Source organism: Engystomops pustulosus, chromosome 1 (genome assembly GCF_040894005.1).
Source record: "Engystomops pustulosus chromosome 1, aEngPut4.maternal, whole genome shotgun sequence".
Classification (NCBI taxonomy): domain Eukaryota; kingdom Metazoa; phylum Chordata; class Amphibia; order Anura; family Leptodactylidae; genus Engystomops; species Engystomops pustulosus.
Genome location: NC_092411.1, coordinates 85798640 through 85826478, shown reverse-complemented (window position 1 = coordinate 85826478; position 27839 = coordinate 85798640). Strand labels below are relative to the sequence as shown.

Sequence of the window (27839 nt, the reverse complement as noted above, 5' to 3'; positions counted from 1 at the left end):
TTCATACAGGTCAAAGGTAGAAACCAACAGGGAACTAAGCTGCAGCTATTCTGGGAGATTTGTACAGTTTATGGTTGCCATAAATGTCCATCTATAATGGGACTGTAATTGTTATCTTTGATGTCTTGTCCACTTTCACTATGTTGTAAAATATAAGGAAGCTACATAATTACAACTTAGCCTTTAATACTGCACAGAGTTTGCAGCAGACACCGGTGTAAATTAAGCAAGATATTTCAGCAGACTTTTCTTAATGGTGTGAACATTAAGGTGACATTTTATCGCTATACTGAATATAAAGGTATAGCCTGTAGAAGAGTAAAGAACACATAAAAATATTATGGTGTCATTCTGCTACATTATATCACGAAAACTTAATATACATGGATAACAAGCCTAAAAAAACCCTGATATGTGAAATATATACTTTGCTTCTATCCATCCAGAGTTAACCAAGACTGCTTCTTACAAATAAAATGGCTAATCTGAAATCGTACGGCAGGACCTGGAGCCATTAAACAGTTAATATATATGTGGGTTTAAAACATTTGTTATCTCAGAGGCAGCAGTGATAAATTCATTTTACCGCATCTTTTAAATATGCATGGCATGTAATGTAGCATGGAACTGCAAAGGGGAAGGGAAGCCGAAGATAACAGCTTTACAGTGAGAGATAGCATAAGTACTTCTGCTTTTCTGCTCCACTGAACTCAGTGAAATAAGGATTCCAGAAAAACCTTGGGATGTGTACTCCAGTCATATTTTGTTTAACAAGATGAACTTATATGATTATGGTGCCACATAAAAATAGTCAGGCTGTGAGAAAAAAAAAGTCTGTCTAATGTGCGGAGCATAAAAAAAAACACAAACCAAAAAATAAAATACATAACAGATAACATTTGTGATGTTTCCTAGAAGCCAAGTATGAAAGTATGTTCTATAATTCAAGTATATATATTCATCATTCTATATGTCATATATTCCATATAAGGTACAAAATGTTATAGAACATAACAGCATTTATCAACTTAACATACAGGATAAACAATAAGTTAACTCACTCAATACATAAAGTTATAATCTCTTTAATTCTTGGGAAGGGTAAATTTGCCCCAAGTGAGCCTTGTTAATCAGAGCGTGTATAATCAAGGTGTCCCCCTGGTGAGGTGCAGCCGTCACAGAGTTAACCCTTGCTGGATTTCATTATAATAAAGACTATGACATAAAGGCTAGGCAAGAAGACCATTTTACAATTGCTACACATATCAACCGTAGCCATAAGTCTCCATCAAAAAATTTAAAAACCTAAGACATGTTCTGTGATCTTTTACCATAACCCCTAACATTCAGATTTGAATTTATAATATGAGAAATTTCCTAAAAGTAAAAGATGATAAAAAATGAGCAGGACAAAAGTTAAATCAGGCTATGTTCACACCAATGAGCAGATGTGAAATAGAGACACTATGAGGGCAGGTCATGTATCATAGCAATTTGCAAAAAAAATGGGGACTTTTGTTATTACTGAGCCAACCCCTTTTATTCTACAGGCATCTTACTGTACATATTTGTCATGATTTAAGAAGTGCAAATTTTAAGACAAATCCAGTCCTGCTGCTCAGTGGCACAAGGCAGACTTAAAGCAATACTCAGCACATAGGAAAATGTATTATATTGTTGTGATATGTTATATTGTTTTATATTAGTGTGTATGTTTTTGAACCTAATGGTGCTTTCATGGGTTTATGTGCTTTATCTTGCTTTTGTTCCAAACTTTATCCTAATGATAAACTTACACAAAATAAGGTCAGCAATAGATCAGAAGATATCTAAAACATTCCAGCCATCTCCAAACCTTCCATGCAATAGTGGAAAGATCTACAGAGAATGGAGGGCATATACTTCAGTTAATGCTGTGTAAAATTTCCAAACATGTATTGTCAAAAGTCATGATAATAGGCACCCCCCGACTGCCTGAAGCATTCACTATCTCTCCCATTCGTGACCTGATTTTTTTTCCTTGGCTAGAAGATTAGGACCTAGAATCAGGGTCAGCATTAGCAAACAGAACAACCATGGAAGACAGGAAATAGAAATGTATAACAAAAAGAGACAACAATCTGAAACCATAAGTAGTTGCAAAACAGGACTTTGGAACTGTATGGCATCCCTATACAATGCAAACACATTAAGTGCATGAATTCATGGCTTCTTTGACAGGTCTACTTTACATCAAATTCCATCATGTACATTACCAAACACATCTACAATATTAATGAGGGGTCTACATCTAACAAGACGACCCTACTTACATGATAACATTCGCATGAGGAACGGGGGAAGGGGTTTTTAAATTTCTTCTCTGTCGAGAGCTCTAAATAGTCACAAACCAGCTCTATGTGGAACTGGCGTGACCATATAAAGACATAATATATAAGCATTAACCTAGACGAGACAAATAGTAATATCTAGAAACATTCCTGAATTATATTAATAGATACATTGCTATAAAAAACACAAATACAAATTTTGTGTATCATGTAAACAGTGGCAATTTTCTACCATCCCCAAATATGAAGATAAATACAAGATTTTTTTGTCCGTCTTTGTGTACTGTTTTTGTCACAAGACATCTGAATCAAAGGAAAGAACACGGGAAAGAGTATTGCCATGTAAAGGCCTGGTGAAGAATCGGCTCCCTTCTTTCAGCCTGCTCACAAGATTAAAGTGACAAACAGGAGGTGAGGATCCCTAGAAAGGCTACTTGCCTGGAGGCTCGTCCCTTACACTTCTTCAAAGGCACTGACAAACCATCAGCTACTGCTCCATGGCTGCCCATACCCTCACACAGCATGAGACCAGTATGCTACAGCCATCCCCAAGAGGCAGCCAACCGTGAATCCCACTGCTAGAGATCGTGTTAAGGCAACATCAGTTCATTTGGATCATATATCTAGAAAGGTTTATCAGGAACCAGCCTGGTCTCAGATAGCAATTAATACAGTTCCTCTCCCATCTCAATTTACTTCATTTGCAGAAATTACAAACTGTACCAAGAAGAAAACGTGGTGGAGAGGTTGCTGTATTTCCACTGCCTTAGGACAGGATGGAGCAATATGTCTGCATGTGGGGGCATTTTTTTTTGACAAATCTTCAACGTGACATTGTGACATATTAGTTTTGGCATATAAGATTCTAATATTGAAAAGTCTGCTTTTCTGAAGGATGTGCTCTTAGAACAAGAGAAAATCCCGAGTACCATGAGTTTGAGTTTCTATCTTCTTGTATCTTTGATACAACAGAAGCATTGACAAAGAGATGAACGGAAACAATGTAATGGGCAAATTACTCCAATTCTACAACATATGTTTACATTTCTAGAAGTCAAATCTATTTCTACAAAACAGCACAAATTTTTCCCATTTTCCAGAGCAAGACAGAAAATCATTGAGGGGATGATTTATTTAGAGCGTAGACAGGTTCCAGCAGACATGGTTATCAAACATGGCGGTGATATCAAATAAGCCCTGACACTGTATGAGGCTAGGATTCTCTGACAGGACGGCATATTGTGAGAGCTATGGAACGTGTTATTGATCACCATGATGCGGTATAGCGCCACAGGAAACGGAACAGGGATGTTTATTGTATTGCTTTACCATGTGTGAATATCAGTGGTTACTGTATATAAAACAACTAAGAATTATTTCGAATTTTTTGACATTTCTATTTTAATCACAAATTTGCGATAACTCTATCAGCAATAAACTCCACATCATCTTATTGCTGTTTATTTTTGGTTACCTTGAATTATCTCTCAATCGTCTTTAGGGCATCCTTGTAATTTGTATTCCCAGAAGTAGCAAACTCCAGCTAGCAGCTACACAGAACCCTAGCAAATGTTCTTCCCTAAAATTAAAAGGAGTTCAATCAATTTTACCAGTCAGCACAGCAGGAGAAAATATATAAGTGTACTTCTACTACAAGCAGAGATTCCTATCACAGCTCCATTCCCCTGATGTAATACTGAGATGCAGATGCTGAGATATTTTAATCTGACTGTTCAAGGTGATTGTGGTTAGTCTAATAAAGTTTTATTTCTCTTTTTTTATACTGACTTGTTATTTCTGCAGCCTACTTTCAGAGGTAAGCCTGTAATCGACAAGATTAAAAAATGTTGGCAATTATGGCCGGGGTCAAAAGCGTTATTTTTAAAGCGATTTTTCTCTTAATATCTAATCTTAAAAAATGTCATCTCCCATACATTTATTTCATATGTTATTGCTATCTCTCTCGATTACTTGATCTCAGTCACTTTCATGGAAATATTCAATTGTAAATTCCCTTTATTTCTAGGTTGTTGTTGCTGGGATTAGAGATGAAAGGTCTAGGACCCAGAATATGTCCAGCGGTCAGAATTGCTTAAAGGGGTTTTACATATTCATTCTGAAGGCCTGCCATGGGTAAGAGGAAAAAAAGAACAATCCTTACACCTTTCTATTTCTCACGTCGCAATGGGCTCTACGCTGACTTCCAAGCGGGTCACCAGCTTCATCCAATGAATGGCTTCCTGAGACATGGGACCCCTCTCCTGTTTTCTAGGGTACTTCATTTCACGTGTTGTCCCTGGTCATGGGACACCATTCAATATATTAAGCAGGTTCCATGACCTACTGGCAACTGTAGTGGGGTAAGTATGTTTTTTTTTTTTAATTGACCTAGTTTGTTCCCCTGGGGGTTTTCTATATTAACGGAAAACCATTTTAAGATGGTCATACCTATGTCACCAATGTGACACTGGGAAAGACCCCAATGCTAAGATACTCCTCAACCCCTATTATAAAAACAGGCATGAGTTGTATTCTGATAAAGTCAGTGTCTATGGGACAAGGACAGAGCTTAAAGTGAACCTGTTGTCAGGAATGTGATTATTACCTGGTGATAGGTTCCTATAGATACACTATGCTGATTAAAAAAGAATTATTTCAGTAGTATATATGTTTAATTCACATTTACTCACTCCCTGCCAGCAGCATGCGGTGGAGGGGTAGTTGCAGTCTGTGTGAGCCTGTGTCTCCTCATGCATTTTCCCTCTCCTCCACACTATCCCCCTCCCTGCTCAATACATATGACAGGAAGTGGTGACGGAGGAGGGAACTGGATGAGTGTGGAGGATAGGAGACTGACACAGGCACACACAGGATGCAGCTGCCTCACACTCTGCTGGCAGGGGACCAAGTAATGCAAATTAAACTTATATAAAGTAATGAAATGATTCACAATTTTGACACAATCAGCATATCATAGACTATTGGAACATGTCAAATCAGCTAAAACTCATTTTCCTGGTGACAGGTTCACTTTAGCCATCTCCTTCAGTCCCATTTATTTGGAATGAGGGGGCAACTCGCATGAAGAACCATTGCATCTTTCAAACAGGGAGTAAGGGATTGTTCTGATCAGTGGAGGTCTTAATGGCAGGACACCAAATCTTGAGGTATTTATCATGAATCCTGTGGAATCGTTTTTGTCTTGTCTGGTTTTTTTACATAAATTATATGGTATAAGCATCAGGGATGATAAATCAATTGTTGAGCATTCAGGAAATATTTTTATAGGCAATATTTGTTAAAGAGTGGCCAACCCCTTTAATAATAATATTGATGTGTAAAATCTACTGTATATGTCAGCAAGTAAACAAGCCGCCACGTCACACAAGTTTTGTAGCATTTCTAACATGGAATGGGGACGGTATCTGAATAATAGGGCAGCACAAAGAATTACTCATCACATAGCCTATAACACAAGGTCCACCTAGGTGTATATGTCACATCACTCACTTCACATACATTATATTATAATCCAAGCAGTGTCAACAGGAGGAGTTAACACACATGTGTTATTGTGCTCGTAATGGGCCCCAACTCTCTGCTTAATGATCTGTGTCAAATGTAAGAAGAGATTTTCCTCTATCTGAACCAGCTGCAAAAACAGCTTTTCTGTGCCTCGATACAAAGACACAATAATCTGATGTCTCATAATGTAATACATAATAGTCAATGGCTAAAATAACAGCATATGTACTGTAGTGATAACACCACAACAGACACAGCGGGATGAGACGATTAAAATGATGTCTTGTTCCATGAACATGGACTTCTTCTAGATAAATACCACGTATTAGCATTCATTTGCGGAAGGATTTAGTAGGCAAGGATGCGTAGTACTGCACTGCAGTGAGTTAACACTGGCATTGATGTTGGAGATGTATGTACTAGCCCTATAAATTGTCTATACTATTATTGAAGAGGACTAGCTGCTATGTTCTTGGGAAAAGGATGATTTTGTTCTGGTTGAGGAGGTTTTACACCTCCAAGTGACATATATCTATTGATTTCTATGTGCCTTTCATTTCTTAAATTTCAGCCATCTCAAGTGTATACTATAGTATGTTTTATGTGTAAAGTACACCCCATAATACAATTCACAGTAGCTTCTAAGCTCAGGTTGGTCATACATGGTCAGACGTCTCTCTGACATTGATGGGTAGTAACACATCTGACCACTATTAAAATCTTCAGAGGCCTAAAGTGCTATTCATGACATTTCAAGGATCTCACCAGCAGTGCATGCAGCTTCATACCGTGAATAATTTCCAACATGTTGGAAAATCCCTGTACTTGTTAACAAGAATTTCAGATGTTCAGAAGTGTTTGTTGCCTACAGCAAGGAAGCTAAACATGGTACAATTTTCACCCAAGTGCTTGTTACAAATGTAACAAGCAAAAATAGTTAGTAACAATAACTTATGAATGATAAATGGATGATAAGAAGAGATTTTGGAAGATGAACTAACGTATAAGGAAAAGAGGTACAGCTTCACATAAAATAGGTGCATTTGTTTGGGTAAACAAGGCCAACTAAAAGTTAGACTAATTGACAACGTCTCTGTAAGGAGAACTCTTACTACCTGACCCTTGTCCAAAGCCTCTCACTCAGCGCTAAACCACTTCCCTACACTGTACTGAAGAGATGCAAATACATATACACAGTGCTGTCTAGAGTGGGGAATCTGTTCCTTCTGAAATAGATATACTGGTATCTGGCATCATGTCACTAGGCTTCCTGAAAGTCATGCTTGATGTTAACAGAGCTGCCTCACAAGGTAAAGGCAAAGCTTTCCTTCAAAGGAGAAGTCTTACTTCCTGACAAAAGTTAGACCAGATAGTTGATGTATCATCTACAGTATCTAGACATTAGTATGTATTTTTTGTATGTATCATAGGTCTAGTTTTCTAATTTTTTTTACAGTTTTAGTAAATCCCAGTATTTCTCCTGTTTGAACATGTGGTATACTTGTTACTAGTTACAGTTTAACTATCATGTGCATTTCACTTTACAATGAGAATTGCCTGGATACTTAAAAAAAAACAGATCACTGCAAAGCAATTGAAAATTGTAATAAAAGTTCCAGACAAGAAGTCTATAAATTTCATGTAATTTGTAAACTAGTTCATGGCATTTACTGTTTGATTTATAAGTAAAACCATACAAATTTCTGCATTGCAGATTATTGATTCCTATACCGTTAATCCATCCCATAAATGAAATATTCCTATAAAGCTAAAAGAGGGTTACCTGCTCCTTTTGCTATAGCAAAGAAGTCCAAAGTGATTTGTACATCAGGCAGGTGTTTTTGGAATATGTGAGGTAGAGAAGAACTATTTGTTGGTCTGGGATTGTACTCTATGGTCTTATGGCAATCATTAGTGATTAATCCCTCTGTAAGGTCTTGTGTGACATTTGTAGCCAGGCTCATTTACATGGGGTGATCACCATCACTGGGCTTGTCTGGGGGTATTTCAATTACGATGGCAGCAACTACAGTCGACTAGAAATAATTGCTTAGGGTGATTTACATATAAGTTGCACCTAAAATTCTATCTTTAAAATCATATATCTATTTTACAAAATGTTTGATTATCAACCAAATCACTACAGAGCTATTTACAAAGTAGATTCGAAACTCATATATCCACCTCTCTAGCAAAAGCCAAAGCCCAGCAGCTTAAAGGCTCATACACATGTACTCAGGAAGATTTTCTCCTATTCACTTTGGTATGATATTGACGCCTTACTAAGGATGATACTTGATCTAATAGCATAGGCATTGTTTCCTCCGTTACACCCGAAGAGCACCTCCATTCACAACATTGCATATTAACTCATTAATATCTTCTCAATTGTAGAATTGTTCTATTATATATCACATTCTATAATGCACAGCCACAGACAGAAAGAATACAAGAAGTCCCAGTATTGTGCATGTGCTGTCCTATTCCTTAGCCAGTAACATCACTGGGTGCTTAGATTTCACTACAATCTCCTTCTCATAATTGTTTACCGTCACATAAATGTGACCGCAAACTGTTGTCTTTATGGACACAAGTGCATAAACAGACATTACTTTTCAATAGATTTTGGATTATTCATCCAATTGAAGCCATTCACGAGCGTCTTACAAATGTTCCCAGTATCACTTAGTATCTATTCTTGGAAGATGATCTGTTTAGCTATTCAGAACATAACTGCAAGGAGGTCACAGACATTTGGTTTTATCGCATTCATTTTATTACTTTTGAATATTAATAACAGCTTGGAAGAACCATAATGTGATATTATATTTGTTGTTAAAAGGAAAATGGCTTCAGCTTGTAAAACCAAAGCTGTAATAATCTGCAGAAGGAGAATCTATCAGGACATTTAACTTTGCATATTATCCAGCCTGCGCAGCTGATGTCTGGCTCAGCTGTGCGTCCGGAGCGCAAACAGTTAAGCTGCAGAACACGTTTCAGGTTTCTCACACTGGGGTAGTAGCTGCCTATGACCTGATCCTCCTCCTTCTGCCTGACCCTTGACATTTCCACTCTGCTTGTCTCCAGCAGACATACACACACTGCTCACAGACAGGGCAGCCAGCAAGAAAAGCTGCTGGAACAAAACAATCTCTGAAACTACTTCCAGCAGATCATTTTAGAAAATGTTGTGGTCAGGACAGCAGCAGCACCTTTGGGCAGGATGGGATGCAGGGGATCGGGAGAGCTGTGAAAGTAGATACACTTCCCTGTTGATCTTCATGTATTCTATAAAGATTGCGGCTGTATTGTGGTGGCGTTTTGGATATTTTGTGGCATTCCAGGAATACCAATTACTAGAAAGTGAACCCCCCTCGTCTTAAACGTTTAACACATGCAGGGTACTAAAGGAACGCTGCAAATAATCAAGTATTACTGGACGGGATCAGATTTGGATTTGGATTTTCTTCAGGGTTTTCTAACTGAAGATTTGTGATTAACTCTTCTGTGTGTTGGCTTTAGTTAAACCCCTTCTGCCAAATATAAGCAAAGACGTTCCCTAGTGGGTATAACAACATTCTGTGATCATGGCATAGTAGTGTACACTATCTATAAGGTTGAGGGTCCCGAAGAAATGTTTTTACTAGTAAGCAGCTCCATATCTTACATATCTGCAAAGTATCCAAATAAGACCCAGTTCACACTACTGCATAAACCTCTGATCCTTACAGAGGTTTAATGCAGCAGTTAAAACCCCCTTTGACATCAATGTAAATTTCATGTAATCTTTTATGCATTCATTTTTTTATGGAAAAAATGACGGTGACTGCAGGACTATCTTTTTGTTTGAAATAACACATGCACAACGGATGTTATGATTTTTACATTGAAACCAATGTAGATATAGATAGATGATTGATAGATAGGACATAGATGATAGATAGAAAGGTAGATGTTGATGTGTGTGCCAAGAATGTCTGGTTTATAGGGAATATAATATAGAAGAAAGGTAGATAGATATTATTTCTCATAATAAATGTTAAAAACGGACAGTAACTGACATTAACTGAGAGCAGAGTGTCTGTTATTTTCACCTTAATGGATACTATGTCGCCAGTTATTTTCAGTTTATTTCTGTTTATTTAGACTCCTTTTTTTACAGAGGTAAATAAACAGAAATGCTGACTGTAGTGTGAACTGAGCCTTAAAAAATCCTTTCCATATTTATTTTCTCTGAAGCATATAAACAAACCTAACAGGATCATAGCTTCTTCCAAATCCTGAAACTATCATACAATCACATGTTTCCAAGGTGTGCCTTAACTATTAACACAATGTTATTCATAGATAACAGATGTAAGCTCTTGTGCACAGAGGCCCTCATGCCTATTGTTTCATATGACAACGTCATTACGCTATAGTGTCTTATTTGTTTATATATATAGCCCATGATTTTTAATTTGCAACGGAATATGATACCGCTATATATTCATTATTATTAGCACAGCCACATACGTGGACCTAAAGACATGGAGTCTCTACAGTGCCTACATGTCCAATGTGTTCAATGCCTCCATGAGAAGATTTAATAATTACAGCTTCTATTTTATCCTCATATAAATCTACGAAAAGTCTATGTGTCTTGTCATGAAATCTTACATACAGAGCTTGATAGCATGTACACTGATTCCATGTTGGTTTTTAATCCCCCCCCCCCCCCAGAAGTGATCTTAAAGTGACAAACTAGAACACAAATGTGAATTGGAAGAATAGGCTGATGTGTCTCTGTATCACTTTATCAGACACATGATCTGGCACAACTGCAATACTATTCCCAGAGTTGTGCACAGAATATAAAGTAACGTGGCAAAGTTTGCCAGATGCTATGGCACTACAAGTACCAGCATGTCATCCCCAGCAGGCATTTTGTGACTGTTTGCTTTCTTTGGCACAACAAATCACAATGTGCCAGGACCTGTTATACCATGACAGCTTGAAAACTGGAGGTTTCTTACATGTTCTTTTTAGATGCAAATACCGGTTCCTGCAATATGCAATCTGTGATTTCCCTTAGTATTCCCATCATTTCCAAACCCACAGAGGGAGAAAGCGTCTTGCTTCCACTCATCTTTGTGTTTACACTCAAAGACAAAGACATGTCATACATATGTATGAATGCACATATGCAGAGAAGGCATATCTCATGCTGCAACAATGTCTGCGTCTTACGCCGTCCATTCCAGGGACAAACCTGAATAGACGCTACTTTCTCTGTGCAGTAAAATCATAGCTGCCATGTCCACAATTTATCTCTAACATCATTCAAACCAGTAAATGATGTGTGCTAAAAAAAATTAAAATCTTAAAATCTTAAAAATATGCAGTGATCTGCGAGGGATCCATCATGTCCCCTGCTGCCTGCTTTGCTGGTTTACACTGTATATAGAAGGGTGGTCACAGAGAGCACAATAAGCCATGAGTACATCAAATATTGTGTGCCCCCATACCTCGCACATGAGATGTCTGCGGATTGTATGCCTGTCTAGTAGTATCTTTGAAGACTTAACTTGAGAGCATTATCTCAAGTGCACACTAAATCTCTAGTGATAACAGGGCTCATAATATGTTGTATAAACAGGGTGAGAGCTGATGGAACTTAGATGCTGATATACTGTGTGACACTTTAGTATGCAGCGCAGGGCACTGTCACTAAACATCACTCCTGCCGTCTTGTCAATATTTCTCCTCATTCTGGATCAACTTCCAAAGACTTTATTCATTACTTTATTACTACAAAGGTGTTATTTATACTTATAAGACTTTACAGAACTGTTTTAGGGCATTGTTATTAAGAAACCTCCTCTTCTGTCAAGTAGCAGTCCATGCTTTGCTGTCCGGACTCCTGCTGCCACATCGCCCAGTTTGGTTTGTTTAACAGCTAATAGTATCGATGCCCAAGAGTGTTCTTAGCCACGCTGACTGGCGATAACCAGCTGGCAGATTGAGCTCTCATCCCAATGATCCTCTCAAACACAGTATATATAATACAGAGTCTATCCTCACACTCAGCTTCACTCTCCAAGTCTTTAAACAGAACACACATAACATACTAAAGTGCCTCTGCATGGTCGCCATCAGTAAACCCTGCCGAGGCTTAAAGGGGTACTTTATCTTGTATGGTAATGGCATATTGCTAGGATATGATCAGTGGAGGTTATCCTCTGATGTCCCTACTGATCCTGAGAATTAAAGGAGTTGTACCACATAATAGAGGATAACAAACTGATTGGTGAGGGTCCGACACTGATTGCTTTCACCAGAATTCTGGGGGTCATGTTCACACTAATGGGAGTGTCAACGCTACAACTATCTCCGGCACTCTATGAATAGGGTGGTAACTTAATTGATAGGGGATAACTTGGAAAGTTGATACAACGCCACCCAGGCACCAATGGAGAGCTGTAGCTCTGCACCCCCCTGTGAAAGGGAACTGCTGCACAGATCCACACAGGGCACCAAGATCACTGTAAGAAGCTATTTGAATTCTTGAAATTTGTGGCGTCTCAGAGCTTTGACCCCCATTACCCATAAAGAAATGTAATATCAAAGACATGCTTTCCATTTCGTGGCAGGAGATATCCCTGTAGTAGATTGTTACCATAAGTACAAAGTGGAGGAAGCCAGAGGCTTCTGTTTAGTTGCAGTTGCAATAGTATAGGTTATCAATATTAAAAGTTATAATGCCCCTTAAAAGCCTGGCAGCCCCAATCTAATGATCCACTTCTATAATCTACAAATCAGGGACATGAGGGGCTACTAACACTGGCAACTACCAGTACAAAGACGATTGTGATGTTATGGGGGAGGGTCTTCTCGGGAAAATAATAATGAAAAACTCCATCTACTCTTCTGCTAACAGGATATTTTCTAGTTAATTTTGGTCTTTTAGGAGGTCAGATGATGGGAAAATATGCATTGTAATTTAAATACCTCTGGAGAGAAACCTGACCCTCTCTAGGGAATGTGGGAACATGTGGGGCCATTCTCAGTAATTAATGACCACTACCTGATTTCCATTTATATTACAGCACCATCGTTTTTGTATTAGACTGAACCACGATGGTCACTCACGATGGCAGACTGCGGATGCTTGCGTCAGATAAACAATCGTAAAGACGTAAGATGTGTTTCTAGTACTGGTCCAAAAAATGTAAAGATTCACAGAATACATTCAGCCATATACAAAAATACTCATATATGAGATTAAGATGAAAAGGAAAAGCAAATAAAACACATAGATGCCTTCCTCCACTGCCGAACGTGGCTTTCACACAAATATTAACTTCCTTCTACTCTAATATTTAATATGCAAATTCAGCCATAAGCCGCCGTCCAGCTAAGGAGAAATAGCAGAGGACGCCTTTGGGTGAATAGAAGAATCTCACCTGTAGCTCACTGATGAGATGCAATTGCCAACCAGTGGCCCAATCTCATTAGGTCCTTGGCTAAAATCCAGAATAGGTCAGAAATAAAGATTCAGAAGCTATTTTATAGGATGTGGTCAAGGTACTGACTAAACCTCATCGGAAAGGTGAATGTTCTTCAGGCTAAGCAGTGTGAGGTTATGTGATATAAATATTAAGGTAGTCTTAAAGAAAAATGTATAAGCTACCATTCATTTCACTATGTCAACTTTTTTGAGAAGTTTACAGAAGTCGTTAGAAATGTTGATAGGGGTCATCTATCCATTTGCATTGTAGCCACAAGCTACTGAGTAAGAACACTAAAATGAGCTAGCTAAAGACACCTGTACTACCCAAGAGTCCTATGTTAAGCTGGACATATACGTAAATGGATGAGCCTACTGTGGGGGTGTTCATTACACAAAAAAGTCACACAAAATGAAATGAACAATCAGTATCTCCAGAACAGTATTATTTTTCTAACAGGCCCAACATAAATAAATCATTTTTCAGATATCCCTAGGATATACAAAGTTAGGCCACATTCACGCGACCGTATGGGGGATGTATGTGTGGCCACAAGCCTGCAACCAAACATGCGTCCCCAATAGACGGCAATGGCCGCACGCAGCAATACATGGCGTTCTGTACACAGGAAAGAGATAGGAAATGTCCTGTCTTTTACCCGTGTGCACAGTGTGCACAGCTAGAAGGAGCAGGGTGTCCCAAGGTGTGTGCCATTCATGCAAGGCAATGTGTCTCTCGCCTCATGTCTGCTCTTAACCACTCCCTCCTGTAGTACAGAACAGAGAATGATTCATCAGCCCAAGAGATGGAGGGAGGTGGGACTTTCCTGCAGGCATGAGGTGAGAAAAACACCACCTTGCATGAATAGCACATGCCTTGGGACCCCCTGCTCTTTCAGGCAGGGTTCCAGATAGGCTTACAAACTTCATTTTCTGGGGATAGAAACTATGCATTTTTTAGCTAAAAGCAGTGTGGGTACAAGGTAGTATAGTGTTATGGGAACTTGTTATTAGGCTTATTAGTGAATCTGGTGTCAGGTTCCCTTTAAGAATAATGATACATTCATTTACAATCTTGTTGGCAAATGAATGGTTAAAGGAAACCTACCACTGCTCACATGATGAAATCATACAAGCACACCACCCTGTAGGCTATTTAATTCTGATGCCGGCACATACTTTAGTTAGGCACAGCGATCTTTAGTTTAGCTAAAAAAAGATTAACTCACATATGTAAATTAGCCCTCCGGTGCTACCCCTACATCATCAGCCCTCAGTCTATGCATTCCAATTATTATTTATTCACACCTCCATCTTTCTACCTGCCCTCCTTCAGGTGCAGAGAGCCATGAAAGACGGAGGCATGAATAAATAACAATAGGAAGGCATCGACGGAGGGCTGATGATGTCGGGGTAGCACCGGAGGGCTAATTTACATATGTGAGTTAATCGTCTTTTTAGCTAAACTTAAAATTGCTGTGTTTAACCAAAGTATCTGCCGGCATCAGTATTAAATAGCCTACAGGGTGGTGTGCTTGTATGATTTCATCATGTGAGCAGTGGTAGGTTTCCTTTAAGTCTAGCATGGCAGAAGTTATCAGTCTGTAAGTGATCAGGTATATTTCTAGAGCTTTGTGAAATAACAGGAGGCCTTACTTGCTGTATTATATTGCCTGAAGGCCATTTCACATAACAGGTGCTTAACAAAAGTGAACTTCTGTGCTGAAACAGGATATTTGTTTTAACAAATCATTACGGCTTAATAAGATATAGTGACCTTAATATACTACATAAACAGGATCTGCACCATGCTGGCTGATCCCGTTATCACTACAATGTGTATAACACACATGATTTATAGCACAAATATCTCATTTGGTTCTATATTGATAGACTGTACACCAAAGGGCTCAAATCAGGAGTAGGTTGCGATTGGTATCAACAGTGTATGTGTCGTGTGTTTCCAGTGTTACAATTCATTAAGCTGAGTTAAGGAGTCTATAAACATAGCAAAGAACTTTTTCAATTTTGGTGGCATCCGCTGACCATTTACGTTGCACGGGAACCACCGGATTGTATCCATTATCTATGTCAGTTTTTAAATCTATCTTTTTAAAGGGACCTATAAATACAACTTTCCAAGTGTGATTTGTTAAAAATGGTCTACAAATAGTAAGTTTATTAAAATAGGTACATGTAAGACTTGACTGTGTCAATGTGCTGGGGGTTGTCCATGCTGCTTATTGAAATTTAGCCCCATGTCATAAAACAGGACTGACCTACACACAACTGTGATGAATAGCGAGAGCACCAGGTACTGGACTTCTAGATCTGAAATTAATAAGCAAGCATACGCAGTCAATTTCTAAAGTTGTATAGAAATAAAATTAACAACTTTGATGTATTTGTAAAGTTATCTGGGAAAACAAATTTAAAATCATGGAACTCAATGTGTATATAGTTATAGCTATTGATTATGTAAGAAATTTCACCAGACGTAATAGTAATCACCCCCAAAATACAAAAAATATGTTATTAATAAACTGGGTGGCAAGAACAAGGATTCCGATTCGATTCTAATAAAAACATCCTTTCATTGTTATGTTAATCAATTTGCAGGTTTATCTCAATGTTTATTCTCCATGTTACATAAACCAAGAACAGGAAATACCAGTTCTGCACAGATAGAAAGGAACAGGATTCTCTCCAAATTCTACAACAGGATAATAGTTACTAAAATGCACAAATGTAGAAGTCTGGGAACATAAAAGTACAATAAGTATCCATGAGAAAGAGTCTTAAGGACTTGTTCACCAATCCTTACATAAGAGCACCATCTAGTCTCCACTATGCTTGATATTTCATTAGAAAGAGTATAAGTAGCAGATACCAGTGATTAGAAGCTATTTCTTTATAGCCAGGAATGATCCTATTATAACCCTGGAGGTGGAAGAATTCTCTCTATAGGTGACATCAATACTGACTGAGGCTACTAGGGTTCTACTGAGAAAGTCTTCTCCTGAAATTGTATGATATCAATAACTTACAAATCATTCAAGGGTTTCCCTGTGAAATAATTATTGATGACAAATCCTAATGATAAGGACCCACTGACAAGAAGCATCCCACCCTACACTAAGTAGTGGGCGATACAGATTAGTGACTGGAGGTTTGATGAGGGCGTCAATTGTTTGGCTTATCCATATACTAAATTCTGGAAAACCCTTCTAATTGACCAGCTGTATAGAAGCCACAGCTGAAAATAACACAGATCTTTATCTATCACTAATTTTCTTTCCATTCTGTCCACCTTATTGGATGATCTCCCTTTATACCCCAAGAAGTCAGTGCATGGACAGATGCTTTCTATAGGGCGGGAGCTTTGTCCTCTCTATGGAGAATGCATGCTCTCTGAAGTGTAGGGGGATCAAGAGAGTTAGTGGTTGGTTGAACATGCAATGGCACGTGCATGGCCAGTATCAGAATTCAGCCAATCGGAGTAAATTTCAACAAGAGTATAATCAGAAATGAGTTAATATTACATACTCACTATGTAATAGTGGAGCCAAAGAAACAGCTAATGCTACATTGAGATTAATCTAGAATACACACATAATTGGGAGACAATCTATGAGACACAACATGTCAATTGGCCAAGTAATATGTTGTTACTGTAAAGGAATATTTTTTCCCATAGATATGAACACTGGCTGTGATTCAGTGATCAGGGGTGGGAATACTTGCAGTGTGACTGAAGGTGATCAATGACGTAGTTTTTTTTTTTTTAAAACAATTGTCAATCAATGGAGCTGATATAATAATAGAGCCGTCATTGACTTCCCTCATACAACCTTGTACTGGTTACAGATTAATGGTCTGCTTACTAACAAGACGCGTGTTATAACCACCAGCGTGTTCTGACCTCTATGATATGTAGTTACTGCACATGTGCAAATATATAGGATTAAAGGCTAGATTGTGTATCTTACAAAGCTCAGGCCTAGTATTACTGACATAAGCAAACACTTTGGAGATATGACTGTGATCTTCATGCATGCGCTGGTTCAACATTAAGTCCAGACCATGATCCAAGTCGGGCTTGTGTTCCTGGGATAGGGCATGGGAGTCGTACATAAGCCTTCCAGAAGAATAACTATTTTTTCTGCACATAAATAAATGACACAGATGTGAAATGAAGGCAACTTTTTCACTGTGTGAAGAAATGTCACTTCAGCAGCCAGCAAATTCCTACAATGATAACAAGTCCTTAGATGAAATGTAATTGTCCTATAAAAAGTCACATACTTGTAGGGGTTGGAAAGTCTCCTTATCTTCAGAAGAAGTGAGTACAGAAGGGAGATCTGTTAGCCACATTGAAGTCTGGCCCATGGCTTTCTGCGCAATATGGTCATGGATTTATGCCTGTCTAGAAATAAGAGCAATGAATCTCACAATGTGGTCTCTACTGCTCCCACTTCTATAGTGAAGATGTGGAGTTGCAGCTCCGCATGACTGCGCATGTACTGGATGTCGGGGGCAGATGCAGTGAGATGGGGGTGTACTGACCGCTTCACTACAGAACTGCACACACACCGGGAGAAGACGTCACAAGGCAAGTATAAACTTTTTTTAACTGTGATTAAAGGGACACTTAATCATCCATCCCATGACAAGTTTTAGTTCAATTGCACAAAGCATTAGCTTTTATCCCCAATTCTTTATCCCAAATCTATCTTCAGGACTGCACCTTGTCACCGAATGTCACACGTCATCCATATGTAACACCAAACATCACATCTATAAGTAATATCCATAGGCGATAAAAAACCCCAGTGAGGTGTCAGCACAAAATGTGTCGACAATCCCAACTCTTCGCGAGACGACGTAACGCAATTAACTAATAATTCTATACTTTCTGAATATATTAGCAATGTTTTTTTTGCATAAATTAAAGTTTGAATGAAAACTAGAAAATACTACAGATGGCATAAAAATACTCCAGAGAAATAATGAGACCTTAACAAACATTAATATGAAAACAATGATATCCCCTATGTTAACTTAGGCCTCTCATACTGCACAGGCATATGGAGTAGATTCACTGCAGTATGTGTATTTTTATTTTGATACATAAATACAGACGTGTCATAAAAATAAAGTCATTGTAAAAATTGTGTTAGTAAAGTAAAATGCTTTTTATCTCAATGTTTGGGGAAAAAAACAAAACCTTTGGAATAAAACTGTTGCCTCAACATAATCCCTGTACACGTTACCCGAATATTACAATTTATCTATAGTATAGTAATGTATTGGTGTTTGAGGGATCCGTGTTGAGATCCAACAAATAGTTTAAATCTAGCAGAAGACACAACTGATGTCAAATTACAGTAAATGATGCCTATGTTTTGGAGCAGTGTCACTAGCTTGGTATTGGTTTAGATCTCATTTAATTCTTCATTCTCTGTAAATTTTCATATTCCTGCATTTACTAGGTAATGCATGGCAGCATGTATGGAATAACAGGAGTGGGAATAGCAGAACTGCACGGGATCAATACTATCCATATACAAGCATGAGAACTCCAGTTACTTTTATAAGTTCTATATTCATGCTTTCCCTTTGTATTTTTTGCAGAAATAATTTGTCAAGTGGTGGGAAAATGATTGCACCGGAGTATTCACCCTTCCATGAAAATTTATTGATATAGTCTGCAGATCTGCTCGAAACCTAGAACAGCAGCAGCAACACAGAACTGTAACCCCTTCTGTCTCATCGGACCCATTCCAGGATTATCTGATGCTTTAGCAATGGTTGTGAAGCACTTTGTACGGCACCATATTAGCTGGAGATGCATTAGGCATATATTGAAAAGAAACAGTGTAAGTGTTTTTTTTTTTTTACTGTGTCACTTTTGTTTTTGACACTCGGCTCTCGTTCCCTCCTTACACCTGGATGCAAGGACGCAGTTTCAGCACTTGCATTGAGGCATGTGACAGTTTTTTATGTTATTTTAATGGTGCCACCGCTGCCTTTACACAGAGATCGAGATTCAATAGACATCGACATGAGGTACTGAATACCAAACTGACACTTAAACAAGAAAAAAAATAGTCCTGTGATAACTTAGTAAAAGCTTTTTCAATGGCTTCATATCTCTGCTGTGGTGCAGGCAATAGGAGAGACGCAACAACAACAGGGTTATGTAACTATTTACCAGCAAGGCTGCCTTGGCTTGGGTTCTTTCCTACAAAGTCCAAATGTATGATGATATGTCTCAGTCTATTTTTAATTTTTGGAAAGTTTATACCACTGATTTTATCTTCTAATGCAAAAAAAAAAAAAAAAAATCACTTTCTGGGTGAAAAACTAATACCATTGGCAATCATGCTATAATAAGATTGTCACTGTTCTACCTTTATAGAAACCGTGCCATAGGGCTTAACTCCACCATAGACAAACACTCAGCTGTTACCTGCTACATTATGTAGAAGAGAGACAACTAGGCCATCAGCCAGGACGGAAGAATATCTCGCTCTTCCCATCCTAAGAAAAGGTGATGGGAATCTTAGTATTTATTCATCAGGTATAACGTCTTTCTTATATATATATATCTATCATAATTGATCCCTTCAGAATACTCTTAAAAGTGTAATTCTTTGCACTACACTGAAATAGTCAAATGGAACTACGGTATGTGTAATTTTTTAATAATCCTTTTTTGAGTATCTTTGGGTTTTTGCTGAAGGAGCATTTTCTATTAATGTTAGCTTAAATGCATGAAATACAGAAACCAAAGACTAAATGTCTACGGTACAATTTTCTTGTGTATAGTCATATTCCTAGTTAGGAAAGAATTTTACATATTATTTAAGAATCACACGGAGATATATGGTACTCAGGAGTCAAAAAATGGGGAGGTATTTTCCTCCATGAGGGTTACAAGACAAATAATGCTTTAGGTAATAAGTATCACCTATAATGGGAGGTCTGCAGATGTGTCAGAACCTAATATGACATTGTAGACTAATGACTTCGTCATACAAACACTCGCTGAGGCTATTTACACTATTGACTGGAAGAGAGTGGATGATGGGTTACCTTATAGTCATTCCTATACTAATGGAAACCAATATAGATTATTAGAAAGACCAGGAAATGGATAATACATAGAAGGAAGGTCAAATGCCCTCTGTCATCCCTCACCACTCTCTACAACCTAAGAGCACTCAAAAAGTCCAGCCCTGGCTCATACACTAAAGCTTAATTGAATGACCCTTTCTGATCTTCCCTATAAAGGACAATTTAACCTGCTTGTGGATTTTTTTTCACTTTAAATAATTTTGCAACTAAAGCAGAATTTGTCTGCTAATTTTTTTTTTTTTTTAAACAATTTTTATTATTTTTCCAAAATTAACATTAACATAGAGTAGGCGAGTTAGCCTACAACATACCGAACGCAGTCGGTCACAAGTTTGCTGGATACATCACATCACTCAAAATTTATACAGTAGCATACTATATGTCTAACTTCAACACATGTTCTATTATGTGCTCCTAAGATGAGCGGTAAGTATCTCTTGTATAGGGAGCAAAAGTTAAGTAATACCTTGACCCCCCCTGATACACCTCTGTTGTCCGCGTAGGATTCGTCAGTGCTTTCTAGTATGTGTAGGCTCGGAGGTCTTGTAATCTTATTATGTGCTTATATATTTCTAGCTTCAATGGTAATTGTATGCCTGTTCATGTTTTAGTGACTCGATCCCCGAGCCATCAAAACAATTATTGACATAAGCAACAATCAACGATTTAATCTAATATCAACGTAAAAGGAACTATTTTGAAGACATGTCGTATATATAGTCGACTGTTTTTCCGTGTATATACTGGAGGAGGATGATTATTCAGGGTTGGAGACTATTGATGGAAATAACTCGAAGAGGACCACAATTCCCAGAGTTTTTGGAATGTTTTAACTCGATGAGAGCTAAAAGCTAGGGATTTCTCATACGCGTAAGTGTCATTTAGAATATCAATGACCTCTAAGAAAGGAGGGCATGTGGATTGTTTCCAGTGTCGGGTTATTACCAATTTCGTAGCTATCAATAGATGGCTAATCACTGATCTTTGAGAAGGTTTAAATGACCTTACTCCTATCAGTAGAAGGGCCATTTTTGGGGTGAGGACAAATGGTTTCTTCAGAAGGGACGAAATTGCCGAACCCGTCTGGGCCCACAGGGGGGAGATTTTCTTACATTTCCACAATATGTGCAAGAGTGACCCCGTATGGTCACAATCCCTCCAACATTTGGAGGATGAGGATGGGAATATGAGATGAAGGCGGGATGGGGTGTAGTACCATCTTAGGCTTGTCTTTATGGCCGCTTCCTGAAATTGTGTGCATCGAAAGGTTCTGTATATGTCCTTTAAAGCTGTGCTCCATTCTGCATCGGAGATTGGAGTATTAAGGTCCCTAGCCCAATTTTCCCTCGGTTTATTTTTGGTTAGGTGTAATTTGTCACCTAGGGAGTTGTATATTATAGAAATACCTCTAACTTTCTTTCCTTTATTCGTCCACAATCTCATCAGTTCCTCGTTTATAGATGGGGATGAGGTTGGGAGCGATGTGAGAAAGGTGTTTATTCTGTGGACCGTTAGAAATTCAGAGAGTGGTATACGAAATTTGGTGTGAAGTTGGTTTATCTCCACCTTATCTGAGTTTGGTTTTATTTGGAAGACATTGATTATTCCTTTGGCTTTCCAATGGTTGATATTAAGATTTTCTAGGTTCTCTCCCAGGAAATCTATTGATATGTTCTGTAGGGGAAGTTTGGTTGTTTTTGCCGATCTGGATATATAAGTCGACCAACTTCTATCGGAGGCCTGTATTGTATGTAGGTCTGACTGTGGAGGCTTTAAGCCCCAGAGGCCCGAGATTAATCTATTTTTCAGAGATGTGGTACTCGTGAGTGCTAACTCGAGACGAACCCAAGCTTTCTCTTTGTTAGAGTTCCACCAGTGAGACAATTGTTCGATTACGCATGATGTTTGATAGTCTTCTAGGTTTGGGACACCTAGCCCCCCGGCCAATCTGTGTTTTGTCATTAGTGTCATGGCTGTCCTAGGTTTTTTACCTTGCCATATAAATTTGACAGTTGTTTCTTTACCTTCGAGTAAAAGGATTTTGGGATGTTTATTGGGAGCGTGCGGAATAGGTAGAGGAATTTCGGCAACACCATCATTTTATATAGTGCAATTCTCCCAAACCAGGAAGTAATCACACTGGAGTATTCCTCCAACTCAATCGCTGTTTTTGTCAAGAGTGCGGGAAAGTTTTGTTTAAATAGGTCGGCAGTTGGGCATGTTAATTTCACTCCTAGGTAGTCTATAGTGTCTGATCTCCAGTCTAAGTTGAAATTTGTTTTCATTAAGGAAAGGTCCGTAGACGGTATAGTAATGGGGAGGATTTGTGTTTTGGCCGAATTTAGTTTATAGAATGAGACCACCCCAAAGGCCTTTAGCAAGTCTAGCGAGTGAGTCAATGAGGATTCGGGGTTAGTAAGCGTTAGAATCACATCATCCGCGAATAATGCTAGCTTATGCGTTTCCTCTCCTATCGTTATGCCAGTTATTTGGTCTTCTGATCTAATAGCTTCCGCGAGTGGCTCTATGGATATGTTAAAAAAGGTAGGGGATAAGGGACATCCCTGTCTCGTGCCGTTAGTTAAGTGAAATGATTTTGACAGGACTCCATTGACTAGTACTTGGGCGTTGGGATTTGAGTACAACGCTTTTATGGCGGAGCAAATTGGGCCTGTAAAGCCGAATTTGTCTAAGGCTGCAAACGCATATGACCAGTTAACCCGGTCAAATGCTTTTTCTGCGTCGACCGTTACAAACACTGCTTTAGTCTTACTTTTCTCACAGTGTTGCATTAGGGAAATTATACGTCTTGTGTTGTCAGGGGCTTGTCTGCCTGGAGTAAAACCCGTCTGATCATCTTTTATGATATCTGGGGTGACTGACATCATGCGATTGGCGATTATTTTAGCATATATTTTGATATCCCCGTTTAAAAGAGAGATGGGTCTGTAATTTGAGATCTCTTCAGGATTTTTGCCCGGTTTAGGAATTGTTGTGATGGTAGCTCTTAACATGTCTGGGGGAAAGCTGCTTTGTTTGATAGCTTTGTTGAAGACATTTTCTAGACGTGGAGCTAGAATGTCCCCGTATTTTATGTAATACTCATTAGCAAAGCCATCAGGCCCCGGGGCTTTATGTTTGGGAAGTTTTTTGATGGTTTTAATGATTTCTGGAATTTTAATTGGCTCATTTAGCATTTGGAGTTGATCATTAGATAATTTGGGTAGTTTGACCTTATCTAAGAAGTTCTCTATTTCACTCTGTGAAGGGAGGAATGTTTCAGAGTTGTCCTTCAGATTATATAGAGAGCTATAAAAGTCTTGAAAAGCATTAGCTATCTCTCTTGGCGATAAAACTTTTTTTTTTGTTATTGGATGGAGTATGCAGGAGATTTTGTTTTTCTGTGCAATTTTTTTAACCCTGGAGGCCAGTAACTTCCCTGCTTTGTTATCTTGAGAGTAGTATTTTATTTTTAATTTTTTGAGATTTTTCTCATATTTATATAGAAGTAGGTTGCGAAGATGGACCCTCTCTCTTTTTAATTTTTCTACTGTAGAAGGATTGGAGTCTTTTTTATTTTCAGATTCTAACCTATGGATATTTCCCAATGACTCGACAATGAGTTTGTCTCTTTGGCGTTTAATTCTGCCACTTAGATTCTGGATAAGTCCTCTAACATAGACTTTGTGTGCTGACCACATGGTAAAGTCATCTAGATTAGAATTTTCATTGAGTATATAGTAGTCGTGTATATACTGTTCGATGGTTTTAGCGTGGTGTTCATTAGCTAATAGGGATGTGTCCAGTCTCCAGATATAGTCACTATGTTTAGGATGGGTATCAGTAATCGTTATGGTTATTGGTGCATGGTCTGACCATGAAATCTCCCCAATGGAAGCACTCTCTATCCTATCAAGCATATCCTTGTCTGCTAAGAAGAGGTCTATTCTGGAGTATGTCTGGTGTCTGGCTGAAAAGAATGTAAAGTCTCTTTCGTCTGTATTATACAGTCTCCATATGTCAAATAAGTCATTGTCTGAAATGGATTTGTCTAAGCTTACACTTAGGTTTGGATTTTGTGAGGTGGTATCAATTTTGGGTGATGGTGGGGCATTGAAGTCCCCACAGACCAGTAGAACGCCTTTTTGAATAGATTTTGCTTTTTTTAAGACCTTTTTAGTGAATCTTATTTGATGTCTGTTCGGGGCGTACAGATTAACCAACGTTATGTCCATGTTGTTGATTGTGCATATCACGATTATGAATCTACTCTGTGGATCCACTATTTGGGAGTGTATGGTTAGTGCTAACGTGTCTCTGAAAGCAATCATGACCCCTCTCTTTTTTTTTTCATAAGTGGAAGTAATCACTTTAGGGAAATGCTTGTGTTGTATTTTTGGTGGTTTGTCCTTCGCTAAGTGAGTCTCTTGGGTGCATAGTATATCACATTTTTGTGATATGGCTTCCCTCCACATGAATGCTCTTTTTTGTGGGCTATTTAGGCCCTTGACATTCAAGGATACTACTTTATATCCCATGTTTAAAGTCAATGTAACCTGATAATGCTAGATTGTGTATTATTCTCCTCCAGTTGTTGGTTGTAAAATGTTCAGTGCTTCTGCACTGGGTTGAGTATTTACGTTTGTCAACCGAACAATATAAGTAACAGTTGATCAGTATTAGCATTAAAAAGAAAAGAAAAAAACAATTAAGTTAGTTAGTTTTTTAAGTACAAGTGACGTACTCAAGTAAGTAGGGCAAATGTGGTATTAACATAAACTAGCCCTTATTGCCGCTGAGCAGCCGATACTACAAAAATCTGCATAGCCATTTTCTAACGATAGTTCAATATCTATCTGATTAGTAGCCACAGTAATCTCAGTGCCATCATAAAATTAACTTTGCATCTGTAACACATTTAACATAAATACCGGCTCCCCGGTACATCGGTGATGGGTATTCACCCCAGGTTCAGGTGTCATCGGGTAAGTTCCAGGTATTCAACAGATCCAGACCGTCCTTTGGAGATAAAACTACGTGTATTTTATCATGGTAGTTGACCAGTAGTTTGATCGGGAATCCCCATCTATACGAGATTGCGTTCTTGCGCAGCAGCGCCGTAAAAGGTTGAAATTCTCTTCTCGCCTGTAGTGTCGCTGCAGATAGATCGGCGTATAGCTTAATCGTGGAGTATGGAGACGGAAGACTCGGGTTTTTCCTTGAGTAGGCTAGTAATTGGTCCTTCGTGTGGTAGAAGCAGTAACGTGCCAGTACATCCCTGGGGGTAGTATCTGGCAGATTTTTTGGTTTCGGGACTCTATGGGCCCTGTCCACACTTAATTCATAATCTAATGCTTTAGGTAGGCAGGATTTGGTGAGTTGCATCACATAGTCTCTCAGTTGCGGACCAGTGATCGACTCGGGGACTCCTCGAAATTTGATGTTATTTCTCCTATTTCGATCCTCATAGTCTACCAGCTTTGCTTGTAGGTGTGATACTTTGTCCTCCAATACCTGATGCCCATCAGCTAGGTTGTTGAATTCTGTGGCGTATTCCGCCATTTTGGATTCCACGTGGGAGACTTGTTCTTTTATCTCAGCTATATTGTTTTGGAGGGGGCTTATTAGCTTTAGCAAATTTGATGTGAGGGAGGATCGTAGGGCTTCTAACATATCTTTTAATAAATGTTCTGTTACTGCCTTGTCAGAGGTTTGGAATGTCTCAAAAGCGTCTGCTTCATCTGTGGAAGTCGCCAGGTTTGTATCGCTACTATTTTCCCCCCAGGGCACTGCTTGTGGATTAAGCTGTAGTCGCTGGCGTTGTTTTGCCGGGCTACCTGTGGGTGTCTCATGGGGTGCGAGGCTTACCTCCGCGCCTTTCCTGGGCTTGGCGCTCTGTAAGTCGTTGTCTCGTGCAGAGCGGGAGTTCTTTCCCTGTTTCGGAATACCGGAGGCCATGTTGTACGCTGGCGGTGAAGGAGTCTCCGACCACCTGGTAGGTATTTCAAAATCAGAGTCTGTATATGTTGGTGCTCTTTCCCCAGTTACCTTGTTGGTATAAGCGGCTGGGGATTTCTCTGTTCCGGCCGCGCTGTTTCCCGGCTTGCTTGTTCCTTTCAAGCTCGTGGCGCCGGCGCCATATTTGGTGTGATTGGCGGTGGCCTGAAAATACTGCGGGATTCTTCTGGCCGGCAGGCTGGAAACTTCACCCCTCTTTCCCATAGGCTTTGGAGGGTATGCAGAGCACTCGTGAGGGTGCTTCGGGTCGCTTTTGAGGGGTGAGGGCTGATTTAAAGCTGCTCAGCAGACGGAGCTAACGCTTCACGCAGCCATCTTCACAGGCGGCCAAACCACGCCCCAGTCTGCTAATTTTTAACTGGCCTTAGTAAAGTAATTTGTACATAAAAATATATAAATATAATTATAGTAATAATGGATTATCTGTATAAAACTAGTGAAACATGAAATAAAGCAGAATTTATTAAATACAAATTAAAATACTGCACACAATATTAGGCTTTAAAAATTCAATGTAAAAATCACCTGGATTTTAAAGATACATTTAAACAGAAAAAAAATAAATACGATTATAAAAAAAATAAACCTATTTCTGTATTCTGCCAAGTTAAAAATCAAGATTCAAAGATTCACAATTGTACACATTAACATTTTTAATCATATTCATATTAACTCTTTTTTTTGTAGGAATCCATGCTGCAAAAAAGTGTGTATTTTCTGTACTGCAAACTGCTTCTTGAAGAGGTTATATTCTACTAAAACTACTTTTTTTTACCGGATTATTTGTTTTGTTGGACTTTTTACTATGACATTACAACTGCATTTTAAAAGGTTGATCTCTTCAAAAATACTCTCATATAATGGAACAATTTTTTTCAACTGCTCTCAGCTAATCCTTGACAGCTCATTATACAGCAAGCAAAGGATCAGAATATTGAATTCTGACCTCTGCTTTTAATGACGTATAAGTGGGCGGAGAACTGAGAGAAAAGGAGAAAATATATTCCTATGACAATTACTGGAACTCATGGCCAAGGATACCTACCTCTTAGGATCTGTCATCTTAGCCTTTTTTGATGTCTGAAAGTATTTGCATGTGTAGTGTGTTTAAGTAGTATTTTTTTTTTAATGATACTTTCATTTCTCACCTAAATAAAAATCATAACGACCTTTTGAGGCTAAAAGAAGAATAACTTAAAATATAATAAAATACGATTAAACTATAAAAACAGTAATGACTTATTCTATATTCTTTAGGCGATTATATACTACGGTATGCATTTTATCTGTGACATGACATGCATGTAATTATATATATATATATATATATATATATA

At 38.5% G+C, this 27839-nt stretch overlaps 1 protein-coding gene across 2 annotated transcripts in view; it reads right to left on the bottom strand.

The window, feature by feature from the left end:
* Window positions 1–27839, bottom strand: part of MN1 (MN1 proto-oncogene, transcriptional regulator) — a 38741-nt gene that overhangs the window by 3608 nt on the left and 7294 nt on the right. Inside the window, exon 2 of one of the 2 annotated variants that reach the window (XR_011854901.1) lies at window positions 3805–3909. The exons of the other annotated variant lie outside the window; for it this stretch is intronic. The gene's annotated coding sequence lies outside the window, so the exon portion shown is untranslated. The remainder of the gene's footprint in view (window positions 1–3804; window positions 3910–27839) is intronic. 2 annotated transcript variants of the gene reach the window in all.